At 34.0% G+C, this 26,408-nt stretch overlaps 1 long non-coding RNA gene across 1 annotated transcript in view; it reads right to left on the reverse strand.

Annotated features, from left to right (window-relative positions):
* Positions 1–405: 405 nt before the first annotated feature.
* Positions 406–26,408, reverse strand: part of LOC118145469 (uncharacterized) — a 156,534-nt gene continuing 130,531 nt past the window's right edge. Inside the window, exons 5-7 of the long non-coding RNA XR_008475196.2 lie at positions 7,258–7,318; positions 4,488–4,682; positions 406–604 (exon numbers count right to left, since the gene is read on the reverse strand). This is a non-coding gene — a long non-coding RNA (uncharacterized LOC118145469). The remainder of the gene's footprint in view (positions 605–4,487; positions 4,683–7,257; positions 7,319–26,408) is intronic.

The following is a 26,408-nucleotide window of genomic DNA, read 5'->3' on the forward strand; positions in this document are numbered from 1 at the left end:
TCTCAGTTGTCCTCAGACTTGTATCTATGTAAAAGTCATTCTGGGGGTTATTTTAAAATATGGATGCTTACAGCACAACTCTAAGAAGTCTAATTTAACATATCTGTGGGGAAGGGGAGATAGCCGAATTCCCTATTGAGGGTGATTCCAATTTGCAGCATGGTTGAGAGTCACTGGCATAAACAAATAAAGGTAATACACACGTAACAGCAACATTTAGCTATCTAAGAGAAAAGTTTTTTTTTTAATCTCAAGTATAGAGAATCCATTTAAATGCTATAAAATATTTTTTCTTTAATGTTTCTATAATTCAATTTTCAGCACTCACATGGCCTTGCCTAAGTGAGCCTGCAGGTCCACAAGAAAAGGAAAGCTGCCTTCTAACATTTTCCAAGTAGCTATGGAGACTTTACAAATTGGGTTACAGTCCTTCTAAACTTTCAATGAATATGAAATCCTCTAGGTTCCACTCTGATAAATACATAGGGTAAACTGTTAAAACACATTATTTGATTTTATTCTTCTAAACAAGAATAACATGTACCTTGCTGTTTGCCACTGCATTTGTAACACCAGAGTTGGCTTTCCTGGATGAATGTAATGTCTGAAATAGATGAATGTGATAGGGATGTCGATGATGAAAAATACTGTCAAGTAAACTTGTACAGTCAGTCTCCTTCAGAGCTTTACTTTAAAAAAAAAAAGGCAAGGCAAAACAAAACAAAAATCAAACAAAAAGGCACCAACTTCTTTACAAGTATCTTTTCTTATTATCTTTCACCCTTCATTTTCTCATATTTCCTCTCACTCTCCACATAACAATATTGGCTTTAAACATAACTAATTTATACATTAAAGGAAGTAACATTTTATTCTATATTCGGTCTGTTTCTAGGAGTGTGATGATTTCCATGAAATTCTGAATTTGGAACATCCAGTTGGCAGGAAAATAGTTTACTTGTTTCTCATGTATTAATATAAAGGTTTTGACTGCAATACTTTATACTAAAGAGGACATCATTTAACATTGCTCTGAGGTGGAATAAAGTTCCCCTTAGAATCCTGAGCTCTTTCTATGAGCACTAGTCTCTTTTATTCAGAATATCTCCCCTTCACATTACTCAAGTCAACTTGTATACCATTCAGTTTCCCTGCACTGGATTTTCTTTTTGTCTCTGATCAATCTATTTTCTTTCTTATTTCCTCTCACTCATATAAAATGACATTAGCTAATACAATGTGATAGTGAATAATATTGATAAAACCTCAAATTATCATAAATGTTGAAATAATCTGTGCATTTGTATATACAAAGATTTATTTTATATTTTCAAACTTTGTGAAACCTGCATTGTTAAGACCTTGGAGAAAATCAAGATTCAAAGATCTCACATGGTGGATTTCTGTTTTAAGCAACAAGGTATCCTAAGCAAATGTAGACATCCTCTAGCTAGCTATATCGTCCACATACTGGTAATAATTCAGAAATGCTAAGAAATGGGACAAAACATTGATATAAAGCTGAGCTTAAATGAAAAAAGTTGTATCTATAGTTTTCAAAATGAAGTAGGAACATAAAATCTTACAGAATGATACAATGGAATGCTATTTTGACAGAATGAGGTTGATTTGGAGGTATGAATACAGAGCCTAAGAAGAAGAAGTACATTAACTTCCATTTGGAGATGTTAACAATTATATATGTAGATGTGGCAACCGATACATGGAGGATGGTCTTTAGTTCCTGTAAGACATGTGAACAAGGCTGGGAACACTAAGGAGGATATGCTTCAAGTCACCATTGAATCAATGAAGCAACAGTTCATGCAGCTTTTGTCTGACAAAATAGTGTACAGCCGGCCGGGCGCAGTGGCTCACGCCTATAATCCCAGCACTTTGGGAAGCTGAGGCGGTCGGATCACGAGGTCAAGAGATCAAGACCATCCTGGCCAACATGGTGAAACCCCATCTCTACTAAAAATACAAAAAAATAGCCTGGCATGGTGGCACATGCCTGTGGTACCAGCTACTCTGGAGGCTGAGGCGGAAGAATCGCTTGAACCCAGGTGGTGGAGGTTGCAGCAAGCCGAGATTGCGCCACTGTGCTCCAGCCTGGTGACAGAGCAAGACTCTATCTCAAAAAAAAAAAAAAAAAATAGTGTACAGCCAGCAAAACCACTACCTTTTATAGCATGCATCAGAAATATGCTTTTTAAAGCATCCTCTATTGTTGTTTACAAAGCTTTCTTGTAAATGGCCATAAATTTGATGGTAAGGACCATAATTAATTCCTGTAGAGTACCTAGTAGTATTCCTTCTAGTCAAATATGACAGGTTTTAATACTTGAAATTGAGATAAAATTGTCTATATTAGAATAGCTGTTTATGAAATCTCACATTTTGTGACCGTAACAAGATAAAGACCAGTTGTGATGAAAGCAGCTACAACAGTCACTAGAGAAATAATAAGAAAGACATCCTATTTCTGCCTATTGTCTTGCTTTTCCAAGATACCTAAACCAGAAGAAGAATCCAAAAGGACTTAGGTAGAAGGTGGTAGAACATGGGAAGGAATGTGCTGAACATATAAAACATAGGCAATGATATGTAAGCATATACCTACGCTTTTTTTTTTTTTTTTTTCAAATTGGTGGTTCTCAATTTGCTTGCCAAAGTCCTCGGTTCCTCCAACTTTGTTACTTCAATATTTTCTGTCATTTAACCTCCATGATTTCCTTCATGTAAGTTATTATTGATTTTAATGTTAATATGTTCATGTATTAATGCACAGTGTATACAAAGTATTTAGCACAGTTCCCAGCACTCAATAGATAATTTTTTGAATAAACAAAGTTTATCTAATGAAAGAGAAAATTTTCCTAGGATGGAAGTGTAAAAAAGGTATAAAAAATGCCATTTTTTAAAAAGAGTATAGATACATTGGCTCTTTATATAGTTATTTTGCAATAATCTTGGCTGACTCTTCCTTTCTTTGTTACTTTCTTTGTTACAGGAGGTCTTGGCGCTGAGTACTGGGTTGGGAGTGAAATCAGCCAGTTGGCACTAAAATATTTAAACGTGATTCCCCCTTTGCATATTTCAGTGGGTCAATGGGAAGAAAGCCAATGTGACAGTGTCTGGAGTGCCTTGGCCAGGACCCAAAGCCTATCTGGCTTTGAAATATAGATTTGAAATGCTCTGATTAGATTGGACAGGAAACAATGATGGTCATTATCTCTTGGGTGGAGGACCACATGCTCTCTCTGTTCATATGCTGGCTCCTCTTACTATAATGCATATCAAAAAGTATATCTGTAAAGATTAAAGTCATTCATTAACCTAATTTTCTTATTTAATTAAGTACATTTCTTAAAATTAGATCTGAGATGCTGAATCAAATGGATTGTAACATCTATATTAATGGTTTTAAGCTATGTTTTTAGCAGACAGTAAACAGAAAAGACAAAATTTCCAATTTTTAATTATCTGAACATTGCTGTAACTGTCTAATCAAACAGGGCTGTTACAGTTGTCAGGATTACTCTATAGCCATGGAGTCTGCAATATACAGTATCTTCTGATCTTTCGTGGCAACAGGTGTGAGCTATTTGTTCTTCATTTCAACCTCTTAACCTTTTGTCTAACTTAATTGCACTTTGAACTCCACACCTGAGCTGTAGCCATCTTTGACTTTGGCTGTACTCCTAGACTACATGGCAGATCTCTCCAAGCTCTCTATTCTTGCACACTACCCATCCACCTTCCACTCTCACCTTCACCCACAGCCTCCAGCAGCCTCAGATTACCCTAACTGTATCTGTCCTAGCTCAGCCAGCTCTCCTCCCAACATACATCATCCCCTGCAATTGGATGGAGACATTTATGGATGCCACTCAGGCTTGGCTTTGACTCACTCCCATTAGCAGACCCTGGAAAATACTATATACAACACAACATCATTATATTTACATTTGTACACTTTGGTCCAATCTGTTTTCAACCAAATGGCCACACTATTCACCTTGAAGTTCACTGGACCAGATTTTACCTAATAAAACTTATGTAAACCCTATAAGCATTATTTTTCCCTGGATCTTACAATTTACTTCCTTTCCAAGGTTGGCCTTGCCTTTTATACTTTCTTCCCCCGCCCTTTTTATTAACTCATTTTTCTCAACTGCTTTGCCACATGGAGTATGCAAACTCCATGCCTACAAGACTCTCAGGTACTCCGGTTCCTGCATACCTCTCAGATCTTATCTTTCAGAATTCCTTCCTCACCCCTCACTTACTGTGTTTCAGTCACATTACCCTTTATATGCAGCTATTCTAACATCCTAAGCTTATTCTCAATTGAGTTTTCTTACTTGCTGATACTTTTGCCAGGAGTGTTCCTCTTTGAAGTATTCTGCTTACTTTTGAGCATAAAAAGTAAGACATTTATGTCTTAGCTCACATATCACCTTAGAAACACACAACCTGCTCACCTTTCCAGCCATGCTCCATCCTTAAAGTTTCTGTCTACATTTCCCAGCGTTATGTCCTTTGTACTATTAATCATCATTTCAAATCGTCTTATGTGTTCATGTTTTCATTGTACATCTTCCCTCATTTGAATGTAACTCCTTTAAAAACAGTACTTGTTATGCCTTGTTCTGTGTTATCATCCATTATGAAGGTGACTGGAAAACAGAAATTTGTCATGAAATATTTATTCATTGAATTAATAAAACAAACCACATAAAAGAGATGGGTGTTATTTAAATGAGTAAATGACTTTGTTCTTATATCCTTTATGCTTGATGATATAAGCAAATTATTAATCTAAATTAAGGTGGGCCCCTTATATTGTATAATACACTTTTTATTCTATGAACCATAATTCAAAATTCACTGATGAGGACATATAAAAATGCTTAAAATAGTGATAAACTTAGGCTGGAGAAGATTTTGGCAATTTTAATAATTTTTTATTTTATGAATCCTCATTGTAGAAAATGCATTTGTCTGGGGGAAAGAGTATAACCTCATAAGAATGCAACAAACTTTTCAAAGACAACAATGACTCTAATTTCTCACTGTCTGCCAACTGAAAGTTCACATATAATACAATCCATGCTTGCTTTTATGTATTTAAATAAATTTGAGAAGTCCTAAAAAAGATCTGAGTATGATATCAGCCACTGGCCTTAGAAATACTATAGAAAGCTGTGATCAAAAGCAGTTGTCCTCATTTCATCTCTGCCATAGAACCAATGTATGCTGCCTGGCAATTTGATACACTTTTTTATTCTGTGTTTCTACTAAATTCCTATTTCTTTTCTCAGTTTAATCAAGATGTGTATAGTCATTTATTCTTTCATTAATTTAAGTGCTAATTAATCCATGTATTCAATATATATTTATTTTGTTCTTCCTCTGAGCTAATCACAGGGCTAGGTATTGTGCTGTGGCAAAAAGAGACTGATTATTCAACTCAATACTCGTGTGATTCTGTGTCTGTCACTTCAGGTCTTTATATCTTAGATTCATCATCTTTAAAAATAAATGTAATAATACAAACCTTTTCTGATGAGTGGTTATATTGATACATAAATTTTATTTTCTTTTAAGTACAAAGTTCTAGACAAATGTAATAAATCCTTATTCCTTTGGATATCTCTGAGTTAATCTAAATTTCTACAGCATAAAGTAGTTTTACTGTTGCTGTAGTGAAGATTAACTATAATTTATTCAATGTTGCCTACTTCATAATTGATTGGCTATAAAATCAAGGTGAGATCTTGAGATTGTTCTTATTAGCACCATTAACAAATTTTCATCGTGGTGTACATGTCAAGAAACAGCTCATGTATTTTTGTTATTTATGATATACTTAAGAATATTTGAGCTCAGATGTGTAACTCTTAGGAGACAAATACCTGAAGATAGTAAAAATCTCATATAAAAATGATGGAGAAAGGTTAGTAGTTATTGCATTAAACTATAGTTTCCATCCATTTTGAAGTGAGTCCAGCCTTTCTTCCTGAATTTATGGCTGAGGTTTATGAGCTTCATATTTATCATGAGTTTTGTTGGAATCTGCAAACTGTTAAGTGACATAATTTTACATTTCACTGTATCAAATTGAGTGACAAGATTTTGAGGTTACAGAAGAAACTGCTGTCACAGAGATGTAGTTACTATAATCTTGTTAATTAAAATAACTACTAAGTATGCTGAATGCTTTCCATGTGTTGCGCTTTGTTCTAAGTGAATTTCATTTATTAATTTACCTAACTCTTCAATGAACTCTGTGAAACAGGTTTGGTTATCATTTCCATTTACTGCAAATCATAAAGGAGTCATGAAATTTGCACAAGAGCACTCAATGAAAGAGCTCTGATTTCATACTAGGCACTTGGCTTTGGAGCTTTTTTCTTTTCATTCTTCCAGCTTCATTGAGGTATCATTGGCAAATAAAAATCGAATATATTCAAAATATGCAATGTGATGATTCTATATATTAATTCACTGTGTAATGATGACCACATTATATTAAGACATTAATAAGTACACATCGTTACCATTGTGTGTGAGCGTATGTGTGGTGAAAAGACTTAAGATCTACTTTCATAGCAAATTTCCAGCAAATAATAAAATAACATTAACTACAGTCACCATGTTATATATTCGATAACCAGAACTTATTCAGCTAATAACTAAAAATTTGTACCCTGCTACTAATATCTCCCCATTTCTCCCATCCCCCTATCCTCCGGCAACCACTGCTCTACTCTCTGCTTCTGTGAGTTTGCCTTTCTAATCTCCCTTAAATGGTCTCTGATCTTTGGGTCTAGCAAACAAAAGGAACAGGAACTTAGAAGGAGAATGGGCCAGATATGGCCAAGGAGAAGAGGTACAATTCTTCATCAATCCTATGTTCTGTGACACAGAGTTTGATTTCTTTCATGAAATAATAATCCCCTTGCTAGACTAAATATAACTGATTCTTTAAAGACCAGTGCACATTTTGTTTTTATTTTAATTCAGCCCTTTGTAATTTCTCCAATACACGTGTACTTTTTTTATTCTTTGGCAGCCACTTATATTACGATGTGTGAAATGTATACCCCAGCTTCCCTTCATTTATTGTAATTATATTTTGTTTATGGAGCCATTTACTCATTTCTCAAAATTCCATTGGCTATGTTTGTGAACCATATATTAAGAAAACAGAGATAAATAAGGTAAGTTATCTGACCTGGAGTATCTTACCTTTGGTAAAAAAAAAAGAAGAAGGTATAGAGTGCCTCACATATACGATTCATGTGTAATCCTGTGGTTACATAAGACAAAACAAAATTGTATTGATTACAATCAAACCACTTACATGTCTTCGATTTCTTAAACAGCAAGAGTAAAACTGAAAATTCTCAAAGATTAGATTAATAGTTAAGAAAATGAAGAACTTATCAAAATAATGGTCAATGGAACTGAAGTCACAAATGAAAATATAAATACCCTGAAATCTTTGGCTACTGAAATAAATAAATGTAATATATAATAAGGCACACTGAATAAAGAGAATGTTGGTGGCTTTTTACACACCTGCTCAATTTAGGAAAGTAGAAATTATATAATTGATTTACTTTTTGATGTATAATTGATGTACTTTCACGTGATTTGTAAGTAAAAATTATACAATTATGCAATTGGTTTACTAGAAATTATACAACTGTACAATTAAGTATAGTTATACTAGAGTGTTTACACTACTTTGTCTCTAAAAACTTGATATAAACTCCTCCAATTTCCTTGCAGTTTAATATACTTGTTGGTACATTTTGCTTTGTTGCAGACATCAGGCATGCCAGTGAATGTATTTTCATTGGGTCTGTACTCCACAGAATTTTAAATAACAATTTTACGGAGATACAATTTATGTGCCCTATAATTTACACATTAATTGTGTAAAATTCATTCAGAATTGTGCACACATCACCATGAGCAAATTCAGTACATTTTCATTACCACAAAAAAGAATTCCACAGCCATAAGCAGTCACTTTGCATTCTTTCCCATCCCCAATCCTAGGCAATTGCGAATGTATTTCTGTTTCTATAAATGATGACTTGCAATATTTCATCTCTCCGACTTGTTTCTTCCAACTAGCATAATGTTCTCAAGGTTTGTGTAGTACCATCTGTCAATAAGTTATTAATAATTTATTCATTTTTATTGTCAAATATATTCTATAGATAATACCATATTTCTATCTATTCATCAGTTCATTGACATTTGTATGGTTTTTACTTTTTGACTTTAATTAATAATACTGCTATGAACATTCATCAAAAATTTTGTGTGTGAGCATGTTTTCATTTATTTTGGGTATATACACAGGAATAGAAATATTATGTCTTATGGTGTCTATAAATTTCCTTTTTTGGGAAACAACAAATTGTTTTCCAAAGCAGATTCACAATTTTATATTTCCATTAGCAATGTATGAATATTTCAATTTTTCCGCATCTTCTCCAGTACTTAACATCTGTGAATAGAGACAATTTTACTTTATCCATTCCTATATAAAGGTCTTTTTCTCCCCCGTGGTTGCCTATCACCACTAAAATTTTGAGTAGAAATTATGAAAGCCAACATCCCTGTCTTGTTGATGATCTTACCCCCCAACATCAGGCATGCATTTAGCCATGTATCATTTAATATTCTTTATCAGGCTGAGGAAGCTCCTTTTTATTCCTAGTTTTTGAGTATGTTCATCAGAAAGAATAGCTAAATTTTATTAATGATATTCAAGTGACTTTTATATTTTACTTTGTAAGTATAGTGTATTATATTAATTGATTTTTGGATGTCAAACTAAATTTGCAGTCTGAGGATAAAACCCACATTATGGAGAATAATCTTTTTATATATTGCTGAATTCAGTTTTCTAGCCTTTTGTTGATGATTTATGTTGTCTATATTAGTAAAATTCTTATGTATTTCTTTTCTTACGATTTTTTTTCTGGCTTTTGTGTTAGGATAATACGGGACCCATAAAATGAGATGAGAATCTTTCTGTTTTCTGGAAAAGGTTGTGAAAAAAATTATAAAAACTCTTTTGTAGATGTTTTGTAAATTTTACCAGTAAATTCTTTTGATTCTGCACTTTTTGTGTGTGTGGTAGTTACTAATTCAATCTCTTTACTTGTTATAGGACAGTTTAGATTTTGCATTTCTAAGGCAGTCTCAGTTCCTTTCTAGGAATCTGTCAATTTTACCTATGATATCTAAATTTTGGATATACTTTGTTAAAAATATGACCTTATAATCCTTTTAATTCCTATAAAGTTAGTAGTAATGTTACTTACTTCATTCCTGATTTGTAATCCCCTCTTCTTACATTGGTCAGTCTAGCTAAAAGTTTTTCAATGCTGTAGAACTTTCAAATAAACAACTTTTGGTTTAATGATTCTTCCTATTGCTTTTCTCTTTTCAATTTGATTAATTTTCATTCAGTTCTTAATATTTCTTTCTGTTTAATTTTGGTTTACTGTGATTTTTTCCCCCAATGTCTTAACATGAAAGTTAGATTATTGATGTAAGATATTTCTTCCTTTATAATGCAATCCTTTTTATCTATAAATTTATCTCTTATCAGTGCTGTCATGGCAGCTCCAAAGTTTGGGGTTGATGTACCTTCATTTTTATTCATCTTGATTTATTCTCTAATTTTTATTTTTTTGTTGGCTTACTGGTTATTTAGTAGTGTTTTAATTTTCACAGATTTGTGAATTTCCAAAATGTCTTTAACTTTGTTTACAATTTTGCTCCATTGTTGTTGAAGAGATATTTTTATTTAATTATTTTAAATTTGTTAAAGTATTTTGTTCCATAGTTAAGAGAGTTTCATGTGCATTTGAGAATAATGTCTATTTCATTACTATAGGTTGAGTATCCTATGAATGTCTGTTAGGTACAGATTGTTTATAATTTGTTCAAGTCTCTTACTTTCTTGCTGATCTTAACAATTGATCAGTATATTAATAAAATAATATTGTAATCTCCAACTATTAATTTTCTATTTCTTTATTCAATTGTGTTCAATTTGTTTTACTTATTCTAGTGTTTTCTGTTGGTTATATATACTTTAAAGCTGTTACATTGTTTAAAAATTTTTCTTTTCTTTTTAATTTTTTAAGATGGATTCTTGGTCTGTTGCCCAGGCTGGAGTGCAATGGTGCAATCTTGGCTCACTACAACCTCTGCCTCCCAGATTCAAGCCATTTTCCTGCCTCAGCCTCCTGAATAGCTGGGATTACAGGCATGCACCACCATGCCCAGCTAATTTCTGTATTTTTAGTAGAGACAGGGGTTCAACAGGTTGATTAGGTTGGTCTCAAACTCCTGACCTTGTGACTGCCTCAGTTTCCCAAAGCACTGGGATTACAGGTGTGAGTCACCACACAAGGCCTAAAAATTGTCCTTTTAATTACTATAAAATATTTTTCTTTATCTCTATCTACATTTGAATTTGTGTGTGTATTAGTCCATTTTCACGCTGCTGATAAAGACATATCTGAGTCTGGGATACAAAAGAAAAAGGTTTAATGGATTTACAGTTCCAAGTGGCTAGGGAGGCCTCGCATTCATGGTTGAAGGTGAAAAGCACTTGGCAAGAGAGAAAATGCGAGAGAAGCAAAAGCAGAAACCCCTTATAAAACAATCAGCTTTTGTAAGAAATACTCACTACCACAAGAACAATAAAGAAGAAACTCCCCCATGATTCAATTATCTCCCACCTCTCATAATTCCCTCCCACAACATATGGGAATTATGGGAGTACAAATCAAGATGAGATTTGTGTGGGGACACAGCCAAATCATAGCATTCTGCCCCTGGCCCCTCCCAAATCTCATGCACTTATATTTCAAAGTTAGTTACTTCCTATATACAATGGATGTATAGGTATTAGGTAAATACAGTTGCTCCAAATGGGAGAAATTAGCCAAAACAAAGGGGCTACAAGGCTTTATGCAAATCCAAAATCCAGCAGGGTAGTCAAATCTAAAAACTCCAAAATGATCTCCTTTAACTCCATGTCTCACATCTGGGTCACACTGATGCAGAAGGTAAGCTCCAGTGGCTTTGTGAGGCTCAGACCCTGTGGCTTTGCAGGGTATAGCCCCACTCCTGGCTGCTGTCATGAGCTGGCATTGAGTGTCCACAGCTTTTCCAGGCCCATGGTGCAAGCTGTCAGTGGATTTACCATTCTGGGCCATGAGCACCCTGCCCCTGTAACAAACTTCTTCCTAGACATCCAGGCATTTCCATACAACTTCTAGATAGAAGGTCTCAAACCTTAATTTTTGAGTTTTCTGCATGCACAGCCTCAACACCAGATGGAAGCTGCCAAGAGCCAAGGCTTAGGGCTTGTACCCTCTGAAGCCACAGGCCAAGCTATACTTTGACCATTTTAGTAACGGCTGGAGGGGCTTGGACACAGAGCACCAAGAACCCATACTGCGTATAACAGAGGGAACTTCAGCCCAACCCATTAAACCATTTTTCCTTCCTAGGCCTCCCAGCCTGTGATCCAAGGGACTGCTACAAAAGCTTCTGACATGCACTTGAGCCTACCTTGAGATGTTTTACCCATTGTCTTGGTGATTACTGTTTAGCTCCCCAATTTCTCCTCAGAAAATGGGGTTTCCTATTACATCATCAGGTTGCAAAATTTCTGAACTCTTATTCTCTTTTTCCCTTTTAAAACTGAATGGTTTTAATAGCACCCAAGTCATCTCTTGGATGCTCGGCTGCTTAGAAATTTCTCCAGCTGATATCCTAAATCATCTTCCTCAAGTTCAAAGTTCCACAATCTCTAGGGTAGGGGCAAAATGCCACCAGTCTCTTTGCTAAAACATAAAATCAACACCCTGTTGTCAAAATTGAAAGAGCTAGAGGAGCAAGACCAAAAAAACTCAAAACCTAGAAGAAGACAAGAAATAACTAAGATCAGAGCAGAACTGAAGGAGATAGAGACACAAAAAACCCTTCAAAAAAGCAATAAATCCAGGAGCTGGTTTTTCAAAAAGATGAATAAAACGACAGATCACTAGCCAGATTAATAAAAAAGAAATGAGAGAATAATCAAATAGATGTAATAAAAAAAGATAAAAGGAATATCACCACAGATTCCACAGAAATACAAACCATCATCAGAGATTATTACAAACATTTTTATGCACAAAAAAATAGTAAACCTAGAAAAAATGAATAAATTCCTGGACACTTACATCCTCCTAAGCCTAAACCAGGAAGAAGTCGAAACTCTGAATGGACCAATAACAAGGTCTGAAGTTGAGGCAGCAATTAAAAGCCTACCACACAAAAAAAGCCCAGGTCCACATGGATTCACAGCCGAATTCTACCAGACATACAAAGAGGAGCTGGTAGCATTCCTTATGAAACTATTCCAAACAATCCAAAAACAGGGAACCTGTCCCAAATCATTTTATGAGACCAACATCATCCTGATACCAAAACCCAGCAGAGACTCAACAAGAAAAGAAGACTTCAGGCCAATATCCATGATGAACACAGATGCAAAAATCTTCAATAAAATACTGGCAAACCGATTGCAACAGCATATCAAAAAGCTTACCCACCATGATTAAATAGGCTTCATCCTGGGGATGCAAGGCTGGTTCAACATACGCAAGTCTATAAACGTAATTCACCACATAAACAGAACCAAAGACAAAAACCACATGATTATCTCAATTGATGCAGAGAAGGCCTTCAACAAAATTCAACAGCCCTTTATGCTTAAAACCCTCAATAAGCTAGGTATTGATGAAACGTATCTCAAAATAATAAAAGCTATTTATGACAAACCCACAGCCAATATCATACTGAATGGGCAAAAACTGGAAGCATTCCCTTTGAAATCTGGCACTAGAGAAGGATGCCCTCTCCCACCACTAGTATTCAATACACTATTGGAAGTTCCAGCCAGAACAATCAGGCAAGAAAAAGAAATAAAGTGTATTCAAATAGGAAAGGAGGAAGTCAAATTGTCTCTACTTGCAGACGACATGATTGTATAGCAAGAAGACCCCATTGTCTCAGCCCAAAATCTCCTGAAACTCATAAGCAACTGCAGCAAAGTCTCAAAATACAAAATCAATGTGCAAAAAGCACAAGCATTCATATACACCAATAACAGACATAAAGAGAGCCACATCAAGAATGAACTCCGATCACAATTGCTACAAAGAGAATAAAATACCTGGGAATACAACTAACAAAGGATCTAAAGAACATCTTCACGGAGAACTATAAACCACTGCTCAACAAAATAAGAGAGGACACAAACAGATGGAAAAATATTCCATGTTCATGGTTAGGAAAAATCAATATTGTGAAAATGACCATACTGCCCAAAGTAATTTACAGATTCAATGCTACCCCCATCAAGCTACCGATGACCTTCTTCACAGAACTGAAAAAAACCACGTTAAACTTCATATGGAACCAAAAGAGAGGTCACATAGCCAAGTCAATTCTAAGCAAAAAGAAAAAAGCTGGAGGCATCACACTACTGGATTTCAAACTATACCACAAGGCTACAGTAATCAAAACAGCATGGCACTGGTACCAAAACAGAGATATAGACCAATGGAACAGAACAGAGGCCTTGGAGGCAACACAACACATCTGCAACCATCTGATCTTTGACAAACCTGACAAAAACAAGCAATGGGGAAAGGAGTCCCTGTTTAATAAGTGGTGTTGGGAAAACTGGCTAGCCATGTGCAGAAAGCAGAAACTGGACCCCTTCCAGACACCTTACACTAAAATTAACCCCGGATAGATTAAAGACTTAAACATAAGACCTAACATCATAAAAACCCAAGAAGAAAACCTAGGCAAAACCATTCAGGACATAGGCGTAGGCAAGGACTTCATGATCAAAACACCAAAAGCATTGTCAACAAAAGCCAAAATAGACAAATGTGACCTAATCAGACTCCACAGCTTCTGTACAGCAAAATAAACAGTCATTAGAGTGAATTGACAACCAACAGAATGGGAAAAAAATTTTGCAATCTACCCATTTTACACAGGGCTGATATCCAGAATTTACAAAGAACTAAAACCAATTTACAAGAAAAAAACAAACAAGCCCATTCAAAAGTGGGCAAAGAACATGAACAGACACTTTACAAAAGAAGACACACGTGAGGCCAACAAACATATGAAAAAAATGCTCATCTTCGCTGGTCATTAGAGAAAAGCAAATCAAAACTACACTGAGATACCCCCTCACGCCTGTTAGAATGGCGATCATTAAAAAATCTGGAGACAACAGATGCTGGAGAGGATGTGGAGAAATAGGAACACTTTTACACTGTTGGTTGGAGTGTAAATTAGTTCAACCATTGTGGAAGACAGTGTGGTGATTCCTCAAGGACCTAAAAATAGAAATTCCAGCAATCCCATTACTGGGTATATATCCAAAGAATTATAAATCATTCTACTATAAGGACACATGCACACGAATGTTCATTGCAGCACAGTTTACAATAGCAAAGAACTGGAACCAACTCAAATGCCCATCGATGATAGACTAGTCAGGGAAAATGTGATACATATACACCATGGAATACTATGCAGCCATCAAAAATGATGAGTTTGTGTCCTTTGTAGGGACATGGACGAATCTGGAAACCATCATTCTCAGCAAACTGACACAAGAACAGAAAATCAAACACCACATGTTCTCACTCATAGGCGGGTGTTGAACAGTGAGGACATATGGACACAGGGAGGGGAGCCTCATACACTGGGGTCTGTAGGGGGGAAATAGGGGAGGGACAGTGGGGGGTGGGGAGTTGGGGAGAGATAGCATGGGGAGAAATGCCAGATAAGGTGATGAGGAGGAAGGCAGCACATCACACTGCCATGTGTGTACCTATGTAATAATCTCACATGTTCTTCACATGTACCCCAAAACCTAAAATGCAATAAAATAAAATTAAAAATAAATATATAAAAGAAAGAATCAGCTTTACTCTGGTTCTCAACAAGTTCATATCTCCATCTTAGACCACCTCAGCCTGGATTTCATTGTACGTATCATTATCAGCATTTTGGTCAAAGCCATTTAACAAGTCTCCAGGGAATTCCAAACTATCCCACATTTTCCTATCTTTTTCTGAGCCCTCCAAACTTTTCTTATCTCTGCCTGCTACCCAGTTCCAAAGCCAATTCCACAATTTTGGGCATCTTTTCAGCAACACCCTACTCTACTGGTACCAAGTTACTATATTAGTCTGGTTTCACTGCTGATAAAGACATACTCAAGACTGGATAATTTACCAAAGAAAGGGTTTAATAGACTTACAGTTCCATGTGGCTATGGAGGCCTCACAATGGTGGTGAAAGGTGAAAGGCACTTCTTACATGGTGGTGGCAAGACAATGAGAGAGAAGTGAAAGCAGAAATCCCTTATAAAACAATCAGCTTTTATGAGACTTACTACCACAAGAACAATATAAGGGAAATCATGGCCATGATCCACTTATCTCCACTGGGTTCCTCCCACAACATGTGGGAATAATGTGGGTACAAGGTCAAGAGGAGATTTGAGTGGGGACACAGCAAATCAGTGTGTTAACATATATTTTTTCTAATATTAGTATAGCCACTTCAACTTTCTTATAATTGTTTACAAGATATATTTTACCTATCTTTTTATTATCAAGTTGTAAATATCTTTGATTCTAAAATCTGTGTTTTATAAATGGCATATAGTGGATAGTGATATATTTGGCCAAACTGATTTTAGCCTTTGATTGTTTAACTTATACTCAATGTTGTAATTGATATAATTTGATTTAGGTCTGCCATTTTACATTTAATTTTTTTTATATACTGCTCATTTCTTTCTCTTTTCCTCTTTTACTGCTTTATTTGTACTAAATTACTATTTCTAATGTATCAAATCTTTTTGTGTATTTTATATATTTCTGTATTTTTGTTAAAAAAACTTTTTTAATGCTTCCCATTGTTCTTATCCACAAACTTCTTAACTTATTAGAATCTACTTCAGATTTATACTAAATTTTAAAAGATGTAGATATGTTACTCCTATATAGCTCTTTGGTCTCTAATCTTTTTTTGCAATTATTGTTGTACATACTCAATAATACATTGTTATGCATATTACTGTATATAATTTTATGCCATTTAAATTGATGAGAGAAAGCATGTTTAAAGAATGTATTTTTTGCTTGTATTATTTTAATTGGCACATAATTCTATTAGACATATTTATGGCATATAGCTTAACATTTCAATACTGGTATATTGATACAGTGAGTAGTGATCAAATCAGGAATATTAGCATATCTATTACCTCAAACATTTATCATTTCTTTGTTTTGGAAATATTCAAAATCTGTACTTCTAGCTATTTGAAATACATAAAAGGTTACTGTTAGTTATATCCACGCTAGAGTGCTATATAACACCTAGGATGTAGGCCTCCTATCTAGCTGTACTTTTTGTTTAACCAACCTTTGCTAGATCCCCTACAGTGTTTTGTATTGACCTTATTATTATTATTTCTGCTCTTTTATTCACTTCATAACATCAAGTAGAAATCTTCAATTAGGTAAGAATAAAATGTTATACATAATTTTAAAAGAAAAGAATGAATATACTTTGGGAGAATGTGAAGGCAATAGGACAAGCTGATAGAAAGATGCCAAGGAGACTTGGAGGAGCTCCAGCAAACAGGTGGTAATAAAGCACATCAGCCCTCATGAGGAGATTTTCAATTTATTCTAAATTTGCTAATCTTGCATCCAAAATAGTACTTATAGTGGTAAAACATTTTTGTATTCTAGTAAAAATTTTTTTCTTTAAAATTTTGTGATGACACAAAAAATCATAAATATTTGAAGGGACGTGTATCCTGAATGTCCTAATTTTATTATTACACATTGCATTTATCAAAATAGCACATGCACTCCATACATATATGCAATTATTATATATCAACTTGAAAAAATTAAAATAACAGGTGAAGCTTTAGGACACTAGCGGAGAAAATACTAAACTGATGCATGAAGAAACTTTCACAGCTCAGGGCACATGTGTGGACTCACAGAAAATAATTACTGCTGACCATATAACAAAAAGAAATTACCTACAGATTAGGAATATACAAGCCTCTAATAGAAAATACAAAAATGTCAAAAATGAGAAGTTGCAGCATGGAACCAAGAGTTAACAGTGAAAACTGCAAAGAAACTTTAGAAAACTATGTTAAACTATTAAAAGAAATCAATGGAGGAATTAAACTTGTAGTGCAAGAATACAAGAACAAAACATTGTGAAGAAAAAGCAGTCAAAGGGAATGGGATGGAGAAGAAATGTGGCCAAAAAAATTTTAAAAATGGTAAAACTAAAACCACTACTATTTAGTGTATATATATATATATATATATCATATTTAGTGTATATATATATATATATTTTATCTGCTATATAAACAGATTATATATATACACATTTTATCTGCTATATACTGTTTATATGCAGAAAATATAAATAGTGTATGTAGGAGATACATAAGGCAGATATATAAGTATATATAAGATATATATATCTGCTATATATATACTATTTATATATGCTATATATACTGTTTATGTATCTATAAATGTATATGTTTTTATATAGCAGATATAAACAGTATATAGCAGATTAAACATATTCATATATTGTTTATATATAGCAGAAAAACTTAATTTTATATATAGGATATAAAAAATATATATATTATATACTAAATATAGCAGATATAAACAGTATATAGCAGATAAAATATATATACATATATATTCTGTTTATATATAGCAGATACAATTTCAGATAATTAGACAGTATTTCTAAATTGTCTGCAGAACTCCTCTCTAGAGATATGGCTGTGAGTAAATTCAGGGAGTAAGAGCACAGCCTTGGAGCCTGTTCCTGTCTGGATTGGACCTCCATTGACCAACTATTACAGTAAAAGCCAGGGTAGAATCCAGTTGCCTCCGGAAACCACTAGAAGCAGGAGGTATTCTAGCACCAGCAGTGGAAGCAGGAGGCTTGTTAGATCCAGACACTTCATTCCAAATACAGACTGCCCCAGTTTTCCCAAGGGCTTCTTAAACATTTCTTATAAATACTGTTTTTGTTAGAAGCACCAATTGTATAAGACACTGTATTTTCTCCTCTTTTCATTTACTGATTGGCCTACTTTTCTGAGATTCTCATTTAGCAATGACTTTGCTTGTGAATGGGGCAGTTCTTTACCTAAACCAAATGCATTACAGCATTGCCACAGACAAAGATAAAATTGTATATAGGCAAAGGTAGAAGGGAAGGATCATCTATGAAGGAATAACAACAAAATGACACCAAAGCAGTAATGTCTAATATTAAATATCTTCTATGTTTTGTGAAGAAATAATTGCCAACTGTGAACTGTGTTTTTGACTAAACCATAATTCAAGAACAAGGGTAATATGGAGACATTTCCAGGCAAATTAAACCAAGAAAATGTTTTTTTAAAAAAAATCATAGGAGACTGAGATATTGGAGAACTCAAGAGATTGATCCTATAATCATGAACTGGTTGAACAATACAATTAAAGGAGGTAAGATAAATGAAATTATACAGAATGCAATCTATCAGTATTCACTTTTTGTTCACTCAGTTTAAGGCTATAGAAATGCATCTAAATTGTTATTTTCAGATAGTTTTGTTCCTTTTTTATTGCTGAGTTGTTTTCCATAGTAGTATAAATGCACCACAATTCATTCATTCATCTGTTGAAGAACACCTGAGTAGTTTCCCCATTGGGACCATTACAAATAAAAGCTCTTTATACATGAATGTACAGTGTTTTGCATGAACATATGTTTCTATTTCTTTGGGATAATGCCCAGGAATGCAATCATTAGGTCATAGGTCATATGAAATTTGAACATCTAGATTGTTAAGAAGTTTCCAAAGTGATTTCCAGAGTAGATTTACCATTTTCCTTTGCATGTCCCCACACATCTGAGCACTGTATGAATAATCCAGGTTCTCTGTATCTTTTGCATCTTTTCCAGCTTCTGATATTGTCACTGTATTTTTAAAAAAATGTTAGCCATTGCATTGGAATAATGGTATTATATTGTGTTTTTAATTTACATTTCCTAAACAGCAGTTGGTTGTTTCATACATGCTTTTGTCAGCTATATTTATTTTTTTTTAACTGTATTTTGTTGTTGTTGTTGTTGAGACAGAGTCTTGCTCTGTCACCCAGACTGGAGTGCAATGGCCAAATCTCGGCTAACTGCAACCTCTGCTTCCCAGGTTCAAGTGATTCTCCTGCCTCAGCCTCCTGCATAGCTGGGATTACAGGCATGCACCACAATACCCAGCTAATTTTTGTATTTTTAGTAGAGATGGGGTTTCACCATCTTGGCCAGGCTGGTCTTGAACACCTGACCGTGATCCACCCACCTCGGCCTCCCAAAGTGCTGGAATTACAGGTGTGAGCCACACACGTGGCCCATCTGTATGTCTTTAGTGAGATATCTTTTTGTATATTTGCCTACTTTCAAATTGGATTTATTTTTACTATTGAATTTCAAGTGTTATTTATATATTTCAGATTCTAGGTTTTTTTCTTTAGAGATGTGTTTTGTATATATTTCTTCTCACACTGTAGTTCGTCTTTTCATCCCCCAAAAGACTATTTTGCAGACCTAAAGTTTTTTGTTTTATTTTGTTTTGAATTTTGAAGAAGTCCAATTTATCAGTATTTCCTTTCATGGACTGTGCTTTGGTATCAAGTCCAAGAACTCTTTGCCTAGCCCTAGATTCCAGTTATTTTCTCTTCTGTGTTTTTCTACCACTCTAAGTTTCACTTTTCACTTAAATCAATGATCCATTTTGCATTAACATTTGCATAAGATGTAAGCCTTAGGCCAGACTTCTTACCTATGAATATCCAATAGCTCTAGCACTGTTTGTTTACAAGGTTGTCTTTCCTCCACTGAATTGCTTTTGCACCTTTGTTAAATATCAAGTGAACATATTTTCACAGGTCTGCTACAACGTTCTGTATATTTTTTCATTGTTCCCTATCTGTGTACAAATAGCACATTTATTTTTGTAGCTATATAACACATCTTGAAATCAGATAGCTCTTGCTTCCTTCCTATTTTATTCTTTGTTTCATAATTGTTTTAGCTTTTTTAGTTTTTGCCTTTCCATAGAGACTTTAGAACAATCTTTTTCTATATTTATAAAATATGTTGGAGATACTTTGATAGACATTGTGCTAATCATGTGTATCAATTTGAAAAGAAGTGACATCTTTATTATGCTAACTTTCATAATCCATACATATAATATACCTCTTTATGTTATTTACATCTTGTATCTCTTTCTGTGGCATTTTGTAATTTTTGTTTTTTGAGATGGATTCTCACACTGTAGCCCAGGCTGGAGTGCAATGGCACAATCTCTGCTAACGGCAATGTCTGCCTCCCGGGTCCCGGTTCAAGCAATTCTCCTACCTTAGCCTCCCAAGTAGCTGAGACTACTCGCACAAGCCACCATGCCCAGCTAATTTTTGTATTTTTTAAATAGAGATGGGGTTTCACCATGTTGGTGAGTCTGGTCTTGAACTCCTGACCTTGTGATCCACCTGCCTCGGCCTCCCAAAGTGCTGGGATTACAGGCATGAGCCACCATGCCCCACCTGTAATTTTAAAATTATATATCTTTTGCATATTTTGTTAGATTTACACCTATATATTTCATTTTTATTAAGAATCTCTAAGTGGTACTATATTTTAAATATTTAGTGGGTATGTGTTTATTGCTGGTATTTACAAAAGAAATTGATTTTTGTATATTTGATTTGTATCCTACAAACTTGCTAAACTCATCAGTACTGGGGAGGGGGGTTACTGTTGTGTTTTGTTTTACTTTTTACAGATTTGCAGGGTTTATCTATGTAGACAGTTATGTCATCTGAAAATACAAACACATTTTTTTTCTCTTTCCAAACTGTAAACAATTTATTTCTTTTCTTTGTTTTAGTGTACTGGCTAGAAATTCCAACACTATATTTAATAAGAAAGCCAAAGGCAAATATACTAGATTTATATATGAGAAAAACATTCTGTCTTTCATAATTGAATATAATTTTAAATATCAGTGTTGGAGACACTTTCAAGTTGAAAAAAACTCCTTAATTCCAGCTTTTCTGAAATATTATGCTTGAGTGTTGAATTCTGAATATGCTTTTTTGCATATATTGATATGATCATGAAACTTTATGAAATCACACTGATTAATTTTTAAATATTGAATTAGTCTTACCTTCCTGAAATATACTTCAACGGATAATGGTGTATCATTACTAAATTCTATTTCTTAATCGTTTGTTAAGGATTTTTGTCTCTATATTAATGAAAAATATTCACTTACAGTTTTCTTTTTTAGTTTTGCCTTTGGTTTTGGTAAAAGTTACTGTTAGCTTAAAAAAATAAATTCAAAATTTTCTATATATTTATTTTCTAGAAGAGATTGTGGAAACAACGTTAATTTGTCATTAAATGCCAGATACAATTCTGAAATGACACCATCTCAGCTTGAAGATTTCATTTTTGGTAGATTTTAAATTCTAAATTCAATTTTTTGTAGTTTTAAGACTGAATATCATGTTGGATGACTTTGTTTTTGTTTATTGAGAAATTGATTCATTTCATAAAGTTATTAAATTACATGATTCAAGTTGTTTGTAGTATTCCTTATTATCCTTTTAAAATCTGCAGTGTCTGTGTCACATCCCTTATTTCATTAATTTGCACCTTCTATCTTTTTAAATTAGCAAGTCTAGTAAAAGTTCTGTCAATTATAAATAATTTTACAAAAGAACCCAATTTTTGTTTGAATGATTTTCTTTATTACTTTTCTATTTTCAAATTGATTGGTTTCTGCTCTTATTTTTATAATTTCCTTCCTTTTGCTTACTTTGGATTTTTTTCCCCCTTAGGTTTTTGGAGTTGGAGCCTAATAATTGCTTCAAGACTTAATCTCCTTTCTGATATAAGCATATAGTGACATAAATTTCTTTATCAGAATGGCTGTAGCTTTTTCTCATAATTTTTAATATGATAAATCTAACTTCCCTTCAATTAAATATAGTTTGCATTTACTTTGAGACTTCCTGTTACTGCTCTGGATTACTTAGACATGTGTTGTTTACTAACCAAGTTTTATGGGTTAAATTGTGGTCTTCCCAAGAAAATATGTCCATGTATATTCTTTATCAGTTTATGTGAACTTTTTTGGAAGTAGGGTATTTGCAGATCTAATCAAGTTAAGATGAAAGTGAGCCATAATCCATTGTAACTGGTGTCCTTGTAAGCAGAGGAGTAGAGACATATACAGACATCCAGACATGGTTGCTATGTGAACAGGTGGGAGAGTGAAGTTTTGTTTCCAGGAGCCAAGGAATGCCAAGAGTTCTAGATAATCACTGGAAAGAAGCAAGGAAGTGTTTTTTCAAAGAAACTTCAGAGGAAGAGCACGGCCCTGCCAGCATCTTGATTTCAGACTTCTAGCCTCCAGAACTATGAGAAAATATTTCCATTGTTTTAATGATGCCATACGAAATATCATACAAAACGTTATAAAAGCTCTTTACTTCCAGTATATCCCTAGAACCCCAAATGAAAGACGTCTTACTCTCTAGAGTCTCATTATTTTTAGATGAGAACACAAGATATATATGAAGCCCTTTCTCCTTTCTTCAGTAGAAATGTTCTATCATTAATTTTAAAACTGGCAAAATTAATAAAGACTATATTCCATAATTTATTATATGTCACTTAATTGGAGTGCCTTCTAACTTTTCAAAAGAATTTTTGAAGCCAAGTTAGATCACTCAGCTTTTATCAGTGTTCTACTTTTCTGGTAAAATGATGTAAGGTCTAAATCAATAGCTTTAGTAACACATGTATAGCTCAGCATGATTGTCATGCAGCTTGACTGACTTCAGTCTCTCTCTAGACTCAGTTCTCATCAAACTTAACTCACAATGGCATTCTAATTTTCTAATTATTCAGACCAATTTTCAAACTTTGTGATGATACATGCTAGTTTTCTCATATCCTGTCCTTCACTGACTGAAATCCTATTAAATGTTGCATGTCTAGCTAAAATGCTAATATTTTATGAGGACTTCCTAAATTTCCAACTATATTATTAGTGGTATATTCTCCCAAGAGCACAATTTGTCATTTTCATCATGCCTCCTATTATGTCTACAGGTAAATCTACCTAACCAATGTACTGCAATATATTTTTAGGTAGGACAATATCTTTTTTTTCCTTGTAGCAACTAACAGGGTTGTCTGCATACTGCTGTATGCAATAAATATTTTTCCACCAGGTAAAAGTGGTTTTATGTTCCCAAATGATTCATTCAATCTGGAAAATGATACTGACAGAAACTCCTGGATGTTACTGTTTAGAAAATTTATTTCCAGTCTGATTTTCATGCCCAGGGAAATACAAAGATAGTTGCTATGGTCTACAATAAAAAAAAACATGTTTTACTTTTCTCCTTAATGGAATAGTTAGACAGAGGATTATCCCCATGGTATTATTCAATTCTACCTGTGAGCAAGGTACTGTACTTAGCTCCTTAGTTACAATATTATGAGGACAGATATGGAGGGAAGTAGACTAAGGAATGTTCATGATAATTTTTATAAAGTTTTTAATGGTAAATTTTTTACAAGTCTCACTCATGTTCCTTTATATATTCATCCATTAACAAACAGTTTATTTCTCTATCTTGACTAATTTGAATAATGCTGCAAGAACAAATGGTAAATGACCTTGGGTAATTTTTTATGGAAAATGCTAAAGTTTTATAAGTGGTATTCCTTCACCACCTCTTTTTATGGATGAGTCATTTATGAGAATTGAAATAATTAGAATTGGAAAAAAGAAAACTAGAAACAAACTAGATTTTAATATGAAATTGAACCTGTTTATTAAATATTGATCATATCCAGACATCACACACAATCTAAAATAGAAGGAAATATTATTATTTATGAAAACTTGGTTTAACCTAGAAGACATTATGCCAAGCGAAATAAGCCAGGGAAAAATGCTACATGATTCTACTTGTAAAAGGTATCTTAAAATAGTGAAAATTATAGAAGCAGAAAATTGAATGGTGGTTGCCAGAAGACATGGGAGGAGAAAATGGGGATATGTTATTCAGTTAATATAAAGAAAAGAAAGTTACAGTTATACAAGATGAATACGTTCTAGATATCTGCTATACAATATAGTGCTTATAGTTAACAATATAATGTTGTGCATTTAAAAATGTGGTGAGGGAAGATCTAATGTTAAACATTGTTATAGCAAAAAAAATTTTTAAAAAGAAACACAAGAAAACTTTTAGAGGAGATGGATATATTTGTTATCTTGATTGTGGTGATAACATCATAGATATTATCAATATATCAAGATATAAAATATATCCAATTTTATCAAATTGTATACATTAAATATGTGCTTATATATTAATCATATATATATTTTATATATATATATAATTTTTTTTAAGAGAGGGGACAGAGTCTTGCTTTATCACCAGGCCGGAGTGCAGTGGTGCTATCTCGGCTCACTGCAGCCTCCTCCTCCCAGGCTCAAGTGATCTTCCCACCTCAGGCTCCCAAGTAGCTGTGACTACAGGCACATGCCACCACACTTGACTAATTTTTTGTTATTTTTGTAGAGATGGGGTTTCACTATGTTACCCAGCCTGATTTCAAACTCCTGGATTCAAGCAATTCACCCTCCTCGGCCTCCCAAACTACTAGGATTACAAGCATGAGAAATTGTACCCAGCCAATAATTGTAAATGAGATTAATAAAACACCATCGCAAACATTTAAGACAGATAACATTATCCTCATTTTATAGAAAATGAAACTAAAATATTAATAACATCATCAAAAATTTCAGTGAATACCAGAAAACACTTTTTAAGAACTTAGCCTCATTTTATTTGCAAGGTTACCTTAGAATGCATAAGCCACATGTTTTTGATTTGAAGTCACAAAACTATTTAGTTTGTGATAGACCGAGATTCAAACTCAGGTTGTTCTGACATACAAACCCTTACTTATAACCACTGTTCTGTAAACACAATCTGAAATTTTCCAATATATTCCTAATATTGTATCAATCATATTGTAAAAATGTCTCTGTTCCACTAGAGAACAACAGTTTAGGAATATATAAATGAAAACTATCAAGGAAACAACTTTATCATCATCTCTGAAAGTTTGTGAACCAATTTCTCCAGGCTGGAGAGGATGCCAACACCAATCACTGAAGTTCAAGACCTGCTTTACAGCATTCCTCTCTACTAAATCCTGGGCAGCAGGGAAAAATGCAGTTGGCCTGAAAAGAGTACAAATGGCTACAAAAATTCCCAAGTGGTGGGGTTACATGAGGAGGAAGAGAATTAGTTTCTGAATTCATTGTTTCAAACAAGTATCCCTGCTAGAAAAGTTACAGAAGATAATTCAGTTTAATCAAGAGAAACTGAGGAGAACATTTCAGCACAGGATGAATGTCAAATCTGACTGTGAATGAATAATGATGAGGTATTACCATGAATCAGAGGGAAAGCTTCACATGTATGTGCTGGCTGTGAGAAGCCTCAAAATAAAATGCTGTCTTCTTCTTCATGTGAACTTAAACTGTTACCAGTTGTCAGCAGTGGAAACATAGAACATGAGAAATTCTCTCTTCTATTTGCCCAGTCCAAGTATGCATGCTTCGATTAAAAATAAACTTCTGTTTTGTGTACCTACTCTGCATCAAGCACTATGAGAGATGAAAAGATGTACAAAAATATAAGAGGAACACATTACTATTCACAAAACTACTAAACTGGCAACCTGGACAGCTGAGAAAAGGATACAGAAAGTATAGGAAAAGTCACACAGGTTACGAAATACAATCAGTGCTATATAAATCATCCACAAAACAAAGAAGGAATTAGATGTCATTTTATTAAACTCAAAGTGCTTTCAACTTTATGGAATGCTAATACTAAGCTAGGCCTCAATGGACTTGGTTTCTTTTATTTTCATGTTTTCCTATTGCTGAGTAAGGTTAGAGTATTAAGTGGTTGCTTATCTTTTTCATGTGTATGTATAAATGATTTTCCCATAATGGTGATAAACTAGAAAAAAAAAAGGCAATGAGCTCATGTGAAATCAAAGTAAGTTAGGGGATGGGGGAGATAAGTGTAATG

Source organism: Callithrix jacchus, chromosome 10 (genome assembly GCF_049354715.1).
Source record: "Callithrix jacchus isolate 240 chromosome 10, calJac240_pri, whole genome shotgun sequence".
NCBI lineage: Eukaryota > Metazoa > Chordata > Mammalia > Primates > Cebidae > Callithrix > Callithrix jacchus.